The sequence below is a fragment of the Cyanistes caeruleus genome, chromosome 1, assembly GCF_971803275.1.
Source record: "Cyanistes caeruleus chromosome 1, bCyaCae1.hap1.1, whole genome shotgun sequence".
NCBI lineage: Eukaryota > Metazoa > Chordata > Aves > Passeriformes > Paridae > Cyanistes > Cyanistes caeruleus.
The window spans coordinates 9,909,018-9,920,350 of NC_141701.1; the positions used below are offsets into that span (position 1 = coordinate 9,909,018).

Here is an 11,333-nt window from a genome sequence, read left to right on the forward strand (position 1 = left end):
GAAAATCTAAACACATGATGTTTCTTTCCTAACATGCTTTAGGCAGGACTATCCCAAAAAGTCAATTTTCAGAGAGAGGAAGAGTTTTTGGAAGTGGGCCCTTGCCTTAGAAGTCCATAACCTCTGGAAAGCAGAGAAGGCTGCAATTGTCTTCCTCCAGAAAACACAGTGAAGTCCCCATTCTCCAAACATGTAGGGGATTAATTGTGTGCACGTACTTGTAATACTAAGAATTTAAATTTGGCAGCTCTCAGGTAAACTTCACTTTATTAGTTACATCTATGTGAGCAAAGGGTCAGCTCTATGCTCTATGCAATCTAGTATTATTGCTTCTCCTTGCTGCTGTAACTAGCTAAGAGCTTTACATTAATAGTGTAACCAAGGCAGATCATATAAAAGAAATAAATTAAGAAACCTAATGGAGATATTTTTATGACGAGTGAACCACAAGACACAAAGTATACTGAAAATAACCAACCAAACAGGCTTCATCTTAATTTTGCTAGGGACTGCAGAGTTTGTTCCTCAGTTCATAGAATCAGAGGATAATTTGGGTTGGAAGGGTCCTTAGAGGTTATCTAGTTCCAGCACCTCTGCCATGGAACTAGATTCCCTGACAAAATGGCATAAAGGGAGTCTCCAAACACCCCTGTTGAGTTTAGTAGCCTGTCCCTATAATTTCTAGGGCAGGAAGCAGGGAGTCCCCACTGTACCAGCCTAGAGTAAGCCATCAAATATCCCACAATATTATATGGGAATATATGGGAAATATCCCACACAGACAGCCATACAAATCCTGTGTTACAGCAAAAGAGAAGTGGAAAAAGAACCAAGTAAAAGCAGCTCAGGGCCACCAGGTATCCAGGCAGCAGCACACAGGACTTCGGGCAGGCTGCTGCAGGGCTCAGGGTGCATCTCCTTCTCAGAGGAGGAAAATTAGGAACCTTTTCACCAAAGCAGCACTGTGTAGAAATCAGTGGAGTTTAAAAGGGCGAGGGCAGGGCTGAAAGCAGGGCTGCTGCTCAGACTTCGGAGCGCTGAGGCTGTGGAGCCCCGCGGGCAGTTTGTGTTTCCAGGCGTGCAGAGCGCAGATCTGGTTTCAGGCTCGGCCCCCGGCAGGCAAGGGGTTAACAGGGACGCTGCACGTTAACTCTGTCTGTGGAGATTATGGCATGTTTATCCAGTGTTCAGATTTCCTGTCTGAGTGTTTGGATTTCCTGAAATCCCTGCTATCAGCCCAAGTGCTGTCCACCGAGCAGACCTTTTTCTCTCTCTCTCTTCCCCCTACCCCACCCCCCGCTTTTTTTTTTTTTTTCTTTTTTTTTTTTTTTTAACTTTGCTCACATGGTAGGTTTTCCTTCCTGCTCTTTCCAGTTGTAGTGCCTGTGTCTCCTCACCGGTCAGGACATTTATGGATGCTGATCAACACTCTTAGGCTCCAGAACTCTGAGGATTGCCGTACACTGGATTTCCTTTTTATTATTATTATTTTATTTCACAATATTTTATCATTTTGTGGCTAAAAAAAAAAACCTGAAGAAACATGCTCTTTTTCAGCTGCCCATGGGAGAATATGTTTTAGTCTGAGATGGAATAATGGCCTTAGGCTTGAGGAGCAAATCTGGAATGGGAATTCAGTCTGCAGACGTCCTGGTGAGTTACAGCGCGTCGGGGCTGAGCGTGGCTGGTGAGGAGCAGCTCGGACAGGGACAAAGGCTGAGCCCGTCCCTTCCATGTGGCTGCCGAGCAAACTGCGAAAAGCAGATGGGTGAAGCTGAACTCAGAACTTCTCCCAAAAAGAACAACCGAAGTCCATTTCTTAGTTCCTGAAAATGCACACACTGCTCCATGTCTAGGTGAAGTTGGCAGCAAAAATGTGTAAGGCCGGATTCTGTGAGTCCTTTCTCATGTAAGAAACTTCCACTCACGTAAACAACCTTTAAAAAGAGCTCATGTAAGAAAGCACTTGCAGAATGGGGCCCCCATTGTAAATTTCAATGTCTCGCTCTCTGCAAAAATTAATTTTAAAAGAAACCCGAGCATTTTCTGATTGTCTTTGCATGTTTTCTTGGCCTTTTACATTTTATTGTGGGTCTAGATTTAAGTTTTAAGAAGAATCCGTGTGCCAACTATTTGCCCTATTGTCTCTTAAATAAGTTTGCAGTAGGAGTGACAGTGTATTCCATGCAGCAGTTCTGGGAGGCCAGAAAGGGGCTTTCTGTTGTTGGAGGGAAAATGCTGAGTGCTCTGCTGCTCTGAATGAGCAGGAAAGCTGCATTCAGACATGGGGCTTAGCTAAGGTTTTAGCTTCGTTTTTGGATGTGAGAGTTCATGATGACATTATCAGCCTTAGGTGGTTTTAGCTAAACCACACAAATGCAATGAATTGACCAGTCTCAAAATCAGTAACTCAGAATTTGAAAAGGAAAAAAATCTTCCTTTCAGGACTCTGAAACAGATTCCATTATTGGCATCCATGGAAGTTTTTGCTGGAATAAGTTGTGGAAGATAAACCATCATGTTGCAACTTTTGTTCTGTCCCATGGCTGGAGGCTGTGGTTATGCTGAACATTCCTAAGCTGCTCATTGGAGCCAGTCCAGGGATTTGATTCTCTAATTGTAGGGGAAAAACTTGTTTCAGGAATTGTGTAGATGTAGAGAAACATCTTTAGCAAAGCCAGCTTTTTATAGTAATTTTACTTTTTTTATAGTAATTTTACAGTTCTTCTTAGACTATTGAACAAATCCTGAATTCTAGTGTACAGCACTGCATGTCAAACAAGAGACTTTGATATTTAAATTTTTTTGGGGGGGGGTTAGTAAGACAAAATACTTTCCTTCTTGTACCAATAAAGGAAAAGAGCTATTTTCCAAATTCTTTGCCAAGCTTTCAGATCTGAGGTTTTAAACTAACTGCCTGGTGTGACAGCTATCTGTACAACCCTTTGAACATGATCCCACTGCTCATCTTCAAGGTTTTGTTTGCTAAAAGTGGACAGTTTTCTGGAGGAGCCAGACCAAACTAATGTCTGCCTGGGAACCTCCAGGAATTCAGTTTTAATTATTGACATGGGGCAACAGTGGTCAATGTGTATTGATATGGTGGCATTTTATGCATTGAAAGGTCAGTTCTTGCTGTGTATGTAGGATGTACTCTCATTCTAGTGGGTTGACTGTCAAAAAAAAATGACAGGAGAGCCAAGGAACCCCTCACCTGAATTAGGCTGGACCGCGGTGTCCTGCCATGCAGTTACCATGCAGTTTGATGGTCTGTGGTCGTGGATGTGATCAAACTGGCTGTAGCAGAAATGTGCTCCTCTCAAAGATAGCAGAAGGGTCAAATGTCATCAATGATCCACGAACTGCAAAAAATACAGATGAGGAGTCAGGGGAAATATGAAGACTCATCTAAGTCCACCCCAAATCTTCTAGCTATAGAAATTTTGTTGGCCTTCCTATGAAAAATATCCTTGAGACTGGGTCAGTTGTGGAATTTTTGGCCCCTTTTTGCAGAACTGTCAGAACTTTTCTGGTTTCAGCCAGGTTGGAAATGCTGTGGGAATAGTTCTTTTGGTGGTATTTTGGAATTTCCTCTTCTGCTCACACCCAGAGCAGGAAGTGCAGAAGCACAACCTTCAGCTCATTGTGTACGGGTTTCTTTTTATAAACCTGAATTCTCTACCCGCCCCTCTCCTTTTTTTTTTTTTTTCCTAATAGCCCTCATATAGGATTAAGGCTCTGTTGTATTTAGAATAATATTTTTTATATAAATTTTCATATTACAATACTAAGAAGTATTTCCTTGCTAATTCCTTAATAAGTGATTATCACAGTAATTTTCAGTTGTCCAAGTGCAATATTCCAAATCCCACATTCGATAATGTCAGTGTGGTAATGCCCCCCAGTAGCTGCTTCTGCTGGCATTTACTCCTGAACCTTCAGCAGCATGAGGACTAACTGGAGAGCAGGATCTACCTACTCAGTTGCCCATGGAGAAAATCTGCAGATTCTTCTTTTATAACGAACTGCACCATTAACACTTCTTGCTTTAATGTTCTTTCCCTCACACATTTTACCTTTCTGCATCAGCGAGGAGGTTCGACTCCTGCGCCCTCACTCCATGTGTCCAACTCACTCACCATCACGACTGCCAGTCCTCCTGCCTTTCTTGCTATTGTTGGCAAGTATGGATAAACAATTTTGACAGGTACAGAGTCCTGCAGAGCGAACTTCATAAGCAGAGTGATGTTTCACTGCTCAGATGATAAATGGACCAGAGGAATTAAACCACTTTCACCAAAAATGTCCCCCACATCCAAAGATTTTTAACCCTTCCTCTTCACGCAGTTTTCCTCAAAAAGCAGAGAATTCAATTTTGTTTCACACCTGAGAAAGCAGATCGCGTTTGGATTGCATCTTCCCCCTCAAAGACTATTGTAGCCATGCTGTGAGCCCTTAATTTGCCATTTTAGAAATGAAAATAAAGTTGAGATGGATCTTAAAGTTGGTCAATGGCAAAATAATTATTTCTATCTCCATTTGGGTCCATTCTCAGATACACTACATGAACAGCTCTGCCAGTCATGATTGGAAACTCTCCATGAGTTTGTAAGACAATTTGCTCCTCAACAGTTTCATAGACTTCAAAAATACAAGGAAACACAAGCAAAGGGAAGTTAATTTACTTTACTGTAATCCTCTGTAACTTAAGAAGATTTAAGCAGATGCAATGGAATTACTAAGGGGGTTTGAGTTTGGTGCTTCTTTTGGGGTGTTTCTTTTTCTATTGCTGTTGGCTCCGAGTCTCTTTCTTGGGCTTTGGGGATCTGCAAAGCTCCAGAGAGGGCACAAGGATGACAGCCTGGGTCATTATTTCAGACACTGATTAGCAGCAGCCTCAGCCTAGCCCACACATCACTGTGCCATGTGGCACCCAGGAGCTAAGCTCCATCCGTGCTGAAGAGGGTGAGAGGTGACCCTTGCTCAGTCCCCCCGAACCCCGAAGCTGTGTTCAGTCCCACTAAGTGATGCTTTTAGTTTTAGTGCATCTTCCTCTATCTCGACTGGAGTTAACAAAATCCATCTGTCCCTGTGAGTCAGCAGAAAAGTATTCAGCTTTTATAAGAGTTAAGGGACATGGGATAGGACAATGTCAAAGCGCAGAAGTCTTTCCCCAGCTTGGCACTTGCACATCACGCAGGGAGAGGGGGCTGCATTTCCAGTTCCTGTGCACCAGAGGAGCTGATTTACACCAGCAGAGGATGGGGCCTGTGGTGTGTGTGGATACAGCTGCTGTACAAGGCTCCTTTCATCAGCAAACAAATGTGCAAATGCCGTCACCCAGCACGCACTGTGACACGGCGGCTGCTGGCACTTCAGGAAAGTCATAAGACAACTCTATTTTCTTCTTATAAAAAAAAATGAGAATAAAAATGAGGAAGTCTCCCCTCTCCTCTTCTGCCCCCACTGCTGCCACCCTGGCTTGAGCAAGTTGATCCTTAGGTATTTGTGTGGGGGTTTGTTCTCAGTGGTTAACCACATAACAATTTGAAGCATGTGGCTCACTCAAAAGAAACTGCCTTTAAACATTTGCAGACTGTAATTGTGTTGGGGAGAGCGAAGGCCCGGCTGGGGACTGCTGGCCGCCCTGGGGCTGCGGCAGCAAGCCCTGAACATCCCTCAGCAGGGTCCCATGAAGAGGGGGCAAAAAGCTGATTTGGTATCTAGGAACTTCTGTTCTTGACAATGCTCTACAGCCAGGGCCAGATGTTCCCACCTCGTGTTTTGTATCTTTACTTGGTGTGTCAGAACAAAACACCCGACAGGAAACAAAACAGAGAGAAAAGGGTGGCAGTGTGGGGGACACAGTGTTTTGGCACGCCACTTCCATAAATAAAGCAGAGGAAAAAATAAGAAATTGGATAAGATTTGCTGTGAAGCTGAGAGTGCCTGAGGCTGCTGCATGGTCCTTGGGGGAAGTGGCGAGGCAGGCACTGTGGCACTAAAGAGCCAGACTCTGCAGGGCATGGCAAGGAACAACCCCTGTTTGTGGTGGTAAAATGCCTCGTTAGAGTTCTTCCATCCCTCAAACCAGAATTTGTTGGACAGAGAGGAAAGAGTGGAGAAAGGAAGTGTGCAAACAAGATGAGCTGTGCTTGCAGGGGTAAAGATCCCAACACCTGCATGGTGCCTCAGCACTTGTTATCCTAGAGCTGTGGGGCTATGCTAACATCCAGTTTTAGAGAGCCTGGGGCTTAAGGAAGCCACTAAAACTGAAGACTGCAGCGTTTCCCCATGGGAGAAGATGTCTGTGAGACATTCTGCAAGTAGTCTGTGACTCCCTAAGGCCATGGGCTTTTAATTGCCATCTGATCCAGTGCATCCTCAGTCCATGGTTAAGAGAGCCTCTCCTTTGCTACAGATGTATGTGCTCCTAAGTGTTCATTGTGAAGAATAACAAGTGCAACTAGTCTTCTTCACCCAACTACAAACCTCACTTGTCATTCAACAGATAAAAATATTGTATCTGTACAACTGTCAGAATGGCCTCTGATCTAGGAAAGCAAATGGCTTTTGGAGTGTGGCCTTAAGGCTGAAAAGTTAAACTAAATTGGAGAAAGGGTAAATAAGGCCTTGCCAAGTCTTCTCTCATGGCTACAGTGATGGAAGCTGTAGCCTGGTGGCACAGAGATGGGATTGGATTCCAATTAGAAATTGAGCTGTGCTCCCAAGTCCTGGGAGGACCTGCAACCCCACACAATATCTGTTCTGTATCACAAACCCCACTCCATATCTGTTCTCCAGTCTGGGGAGAAAAATCAGCTCTTAGTCAGTGGCTGAACAACACCCCTGGGATTGCCACCTTCTGTCTCTGAATTATGATGTGACCATGGGCATGTCACTGCATGGCACTACCCAGACCAGAAGCAGGAGCAGCATGGCTGGCTCCCACTTTCCTTTTGTTCATCTCTGCAGCAGCCAGAAGGGATGTGTACGTGGGAAATGCAGAGCACGCGGTTGATGTTCTCCTCAGAGCTACTGGGGCAAGGAGAGGGAGATGTCTCCTGCCAAGCCTGGCACGGCTTCATGGCTTTTTTATAGCAGCTGGCCAAGTGCACAGAGAGCAATTTTGTCCTGGCCAGACCTGCCAGCCAGGGAGGCAGCAGGACATTTCAGGCACTAGGACAAGCCTTGTAGTATCTGGATTCAGTCTAACACCAAGCCCTTAGCAGAGTGTATAAAATCATCCAAGCCAAGACTTCAGGATCTTGTCTTCAGCAGTGGCTGACACATGAAAGGTGCAAGAGTTGAACAGGGAGGACAGGTAGTGGTATTTTCACAGATAATGGCCCCAGCGTTCCTGGATCTCATCTGGAGGATTTTCTGAGCTTTCCGAGCTCATGCTTAGGACGCACTTGTCCTGCAGATAGTTGCAACATGCTTTGTAGACTTTTTCCTGCTTAAAGTAATACACATTTTTGGCATCCATTTCAGAAAGGCTCTTATAGATACAAGAGATTGTTAGACAAAAATGGGTAGGCAAAGCCATGGAAGGAATTTTGTCCTGAATTTATGTAGTTATTAAATCATTACTGAAAGTGAGGGTACAATCCTAGTTTCCTACCTGATTTGTAGTCGTGCTATACACTGAATTTTGTAGAAATATTCCAGATTCATTTATGAGTAAATAAGATCTATGCCAGCACTATGTAACTCTAGTGATTTATTTATCTAATTTAGCATGGAACTATATTGCTACTTTCCTTCTGCATTAAAATCCACGCAGTTCAGTATTCACACAAATTAATATGCCTACTGATGCAATTATTTACACAGCATATTTGTCACAAAATGTGTAAGACTGCATTCTCTACTGATGTAGGAGCTCTACTGGCTCCATCCATCAGATAAGAGGCAGGTTGTAGTTGCACATCCTTTAATAATTATTTCAGCAGGTGTCCTTTTATTCCTGTTTATAATTAGTAGCTGAGTACTTAGCAAAGCTTGTCAGGATCAGAAATTCCTACAATTCAGTTGTTATCTATATGCATGAACAAAGAGGATCTCTACCTCAGTAGAATAATTTCTGAAGATATTTAAAAATAATTAAGGTATTTAAAACTAATGGGTACCATAATTCTACATTAAGTACAGAGCTTTTGAATTATGATCAGCCAGCAGGGTATAATTCTGATGTGTCCTAAATGCATCTGATTCCAGATTTAATCAGTGATAAGATTGGTTTTAGCCATAATCTCAGATCTCACAGGTCATTTAAACTTCGTCATTTTTATTTTCTGTTTCTGAAGCTATGGTAGAGAATGACCTATCATATTTGACCAGGATGGGGTTAAAAATCCAAGATGATCTACAGCTGGTATCTATTCTCACTACCTAGACAAATGGGATTTGGCTCAGTGGAAACAAATTTCCTTACTATTGAGAATATTAGACTTAAAGTGCATCAGTAGCAGAAGAACAAGGATAAAAAGGTGATTGTAAGTCATGTTGTGCTGGAGCTGTACAGCAGCCTACCTGACACCTGGTCTGAATTACAGCAGTCTCTTGATGGCTGAGATTTATGCTTTTATTCTCAGAGTTCCTTGGAAGCTCAGAGCAGTAATTAGGCTGTTTCCCCTACAGGGTGGTATATACATGTCTGCACAAGGTATTTCATAAACTCCTACACTTTGTCCCCTCCAATGCCTTCAAGCACAGAGGACAGCCTGGCTGTAAGGTTCCTCTTCAGTGAGAAACATCCTTCCCTCAAAGATCATTTCTGACACTACCTCTGCCCATTTTAAGAGACTTTGGTTTCCCAAACAGCCACAAGTGGCTGACACATGTATCTCCTTCTCAGCTCTGGGGTCTGAAATAGGCCTATGTTCTGTGAGTCACATCAGCAGTGTCCTAAGCAAAGGACTGCAAGAGCTACAGCTTGAATAAGAGGGTTAGACTTACAAATAAACTGCTACCATACATTTACACCATTAGACAGACAAGGCATAAGAAGGAACACAACCTTAATCAGTAAGACCAGGTTTAGCCTGATCCTAAGGAAAACAGGGTATCTTAGAGAACACTTTTCCATGATACTGGTGCTGAAAGACACCTTCCCATTTAAAGGACCCTTATCCCTTATCCAGGATGTGATTTACATCCTGGGGAAAAAAAGTAACTTGTATCATAGGGATCCATATTATTTGAATAGGGTTTAAATAATGTGTCACTCAGAACTCTGCAGTGTCTGTAGCCTGTCTACAAATGACACTGAGGCAATTGCATTGTGTGTGTATGTGACACCCCAAGACTTGGACCCCCCTTCAGCCAAGACAGATGGAGAAACAGAGGTCTCAAGAGCTCCTACACATTTTGTAAAAATAGGCAGATTGCTAGAAGGAAAAAAATACTATTTGAAACCTCTAACTACCTCCTCCCAAAGGGAAAAGCCACAGCTGCTGTGAGGCTGAAAGAGAATTTCCACAGGAGTGTAATGACGTGCTCACTGCAACCCAGGAGAAAAGCTTCCACAGCATTTGCCACTCCAGGCTGCCCATAGGGGGTTTCAGAGTTCTCAAATCCTCTTGGTTCTTGGTATAAATTAATGCAACCTGTGTGTGCCAATGTGGTTTTAGGAACAGTAACAGTTCAGTTTTGCTCCTTGCAATAAATATCACAAGCCATTAAACCACCATATTAATGCAAGAAGTGTTTCCTGGAGATAATAATGTCCTGGCATCAGTATTGCTTCCATACTGGTGCTGGCTGCTAGTGCATTGGCAATGTCTTGAGAGGACCCTGTTTGCTAAAGCTGGCCATTGAAGGTAAAATCTTAATTAGTAATTTTCAAGAGATCGTTGCCTAGAATTCAGAACTTTAGCTCGTAACCAATTAAAATAGATTGGATTAGATTATTTCAACATCCTTTTGAAAGTGAGGTTGATTATTTCAGTCTAGTAAGGGTTTTGCTAGACAAGAGTTCAGTGCTTCCTCTCAAGTGTCCCGGTACAGGACAATGTAACTCTGCTCTGAGCTGCAGAACATCTGTTTTTATGATTCAAGGCCTGTTCTGAATAGAAATCATCAGGTGGGTCAGGCTGTTGAAGACAGTCAATTTGAGTTTCGCAGAAAGGCACTAGGCTCCCTTCAGAATGGGAACTTGGATGGGAGAGAAACAGGGATGCCCAGAAACGACAGGTTTGAGCTTTTGCTCCTTAGCACCTCCAGCCGTCTGCAACATACATGAGTTTACCAGGTTTAGCAGGAGACAAGTGCTGATCATGAACACCAGAACTGAGCAATACCAGCCAGCCCCCACTCCAGGAGCAAACTGCAGCAGGTTTTGCTCTGGTTCCCACAGATAGAATGCAAGGGAGGAGGAACACCACAGTGACCAGGCAGCATCTGTGTGAACAGTGACAACACCCTCTGGTTTCAACAGTAGTTATCATGAGAAAATACATTTCTGCCTTGTCCTTTCTTGTGCATGACAGAAACAAACAAGATAATTTTTTTTTCCCAGAAAGGAAGCAGGTTCATTCTGGAATGTGCTGGGCAGATCAGGTTCTTCTAAATACTGAAGGATATGTATGTGGGATTTCAACATTTTTAAACCCTCCCAGGATATTTGTGCAATATTAATTGTGTCAGTTTCAGCACTGTTTTTGCAGCAAACAGTAAACCCAGTGTAAGGAAAGCTGACCTCATTTGTGCTGTTAGGTCTTTCTTAGAAGCAAAAACTATTTACAAGATAAGAACTTCCTTCACAGACACTATGTTTAATTGGGGAAGAGCTCTCTTACAGGAATAATATTCTTACTTCTGTTCACATCTGCATAGTATTTTCCTGATCAGGAGATCAAGAGAAAGAGAATCTGAACAACTGCTTCTCTAAGTAATAATGAACAGAGAGCTGTGCAGTAAATCATAATGTTCAATAAAATGAAAAACAAAATTTGGCTGGAGATTAATGGCTGGAAAGGGACTTACTGAATTAAATTGGATCAGATGTTCCCTGGAAAAAAATCTGAGATATATTCACAGGGTTCTGTGGTGTTGGTTTTGTTTTTCTCAAAGGAAGATTTAACTTGATTGTTTTGCAGCTATTAAAAATTTCTAGGCCTTGCAGGGTGATCTTAGGGGCTTGTGGGAGAGGACAGACACTGGCTGGAAATTCTGGTCCCACTCGGGCAGGGTGGGGAGGGGGATGAACACGGAACCTTCCTGTACACAATGCCACAAACTTCTCAAGTGTTGCAGGGGTATTGCATTTTTACAAGGTAAGGAGGGCTGACTTCAGTTCCCACGTTCAGGGGCAGATTCATGATTACAGG

General features: G+C 43.1%; 1 protein-coding gene across 2 annotated transcripts in view; it reads left to right on the forward strand.

The window, feature by feature from the left end:
- Positions 1 to 1,206: 1,206 nt before the first annotated feature.
- Positions 1,207 to 11,333, forward strand: part of ASAP1 (ArfGAP with SH3 domain, ankyrin repeat and PH domain 1) — a 142,595-nt gene continuing 132,468 nt past the window's right edge. The window contains exon 1 of one of the 2 annotated variants that reach the window (XM_086879090.1): positions 1,207 to 1,653. The gene's annotated coding sequence lies outside the window, so the exon portion shown is untranslated. The remainder of the gene's footprint in view (positions 1,654 to 11,333) is intronic. The other variant, XM_086879104.1, reaches the window with a different exon arrangement.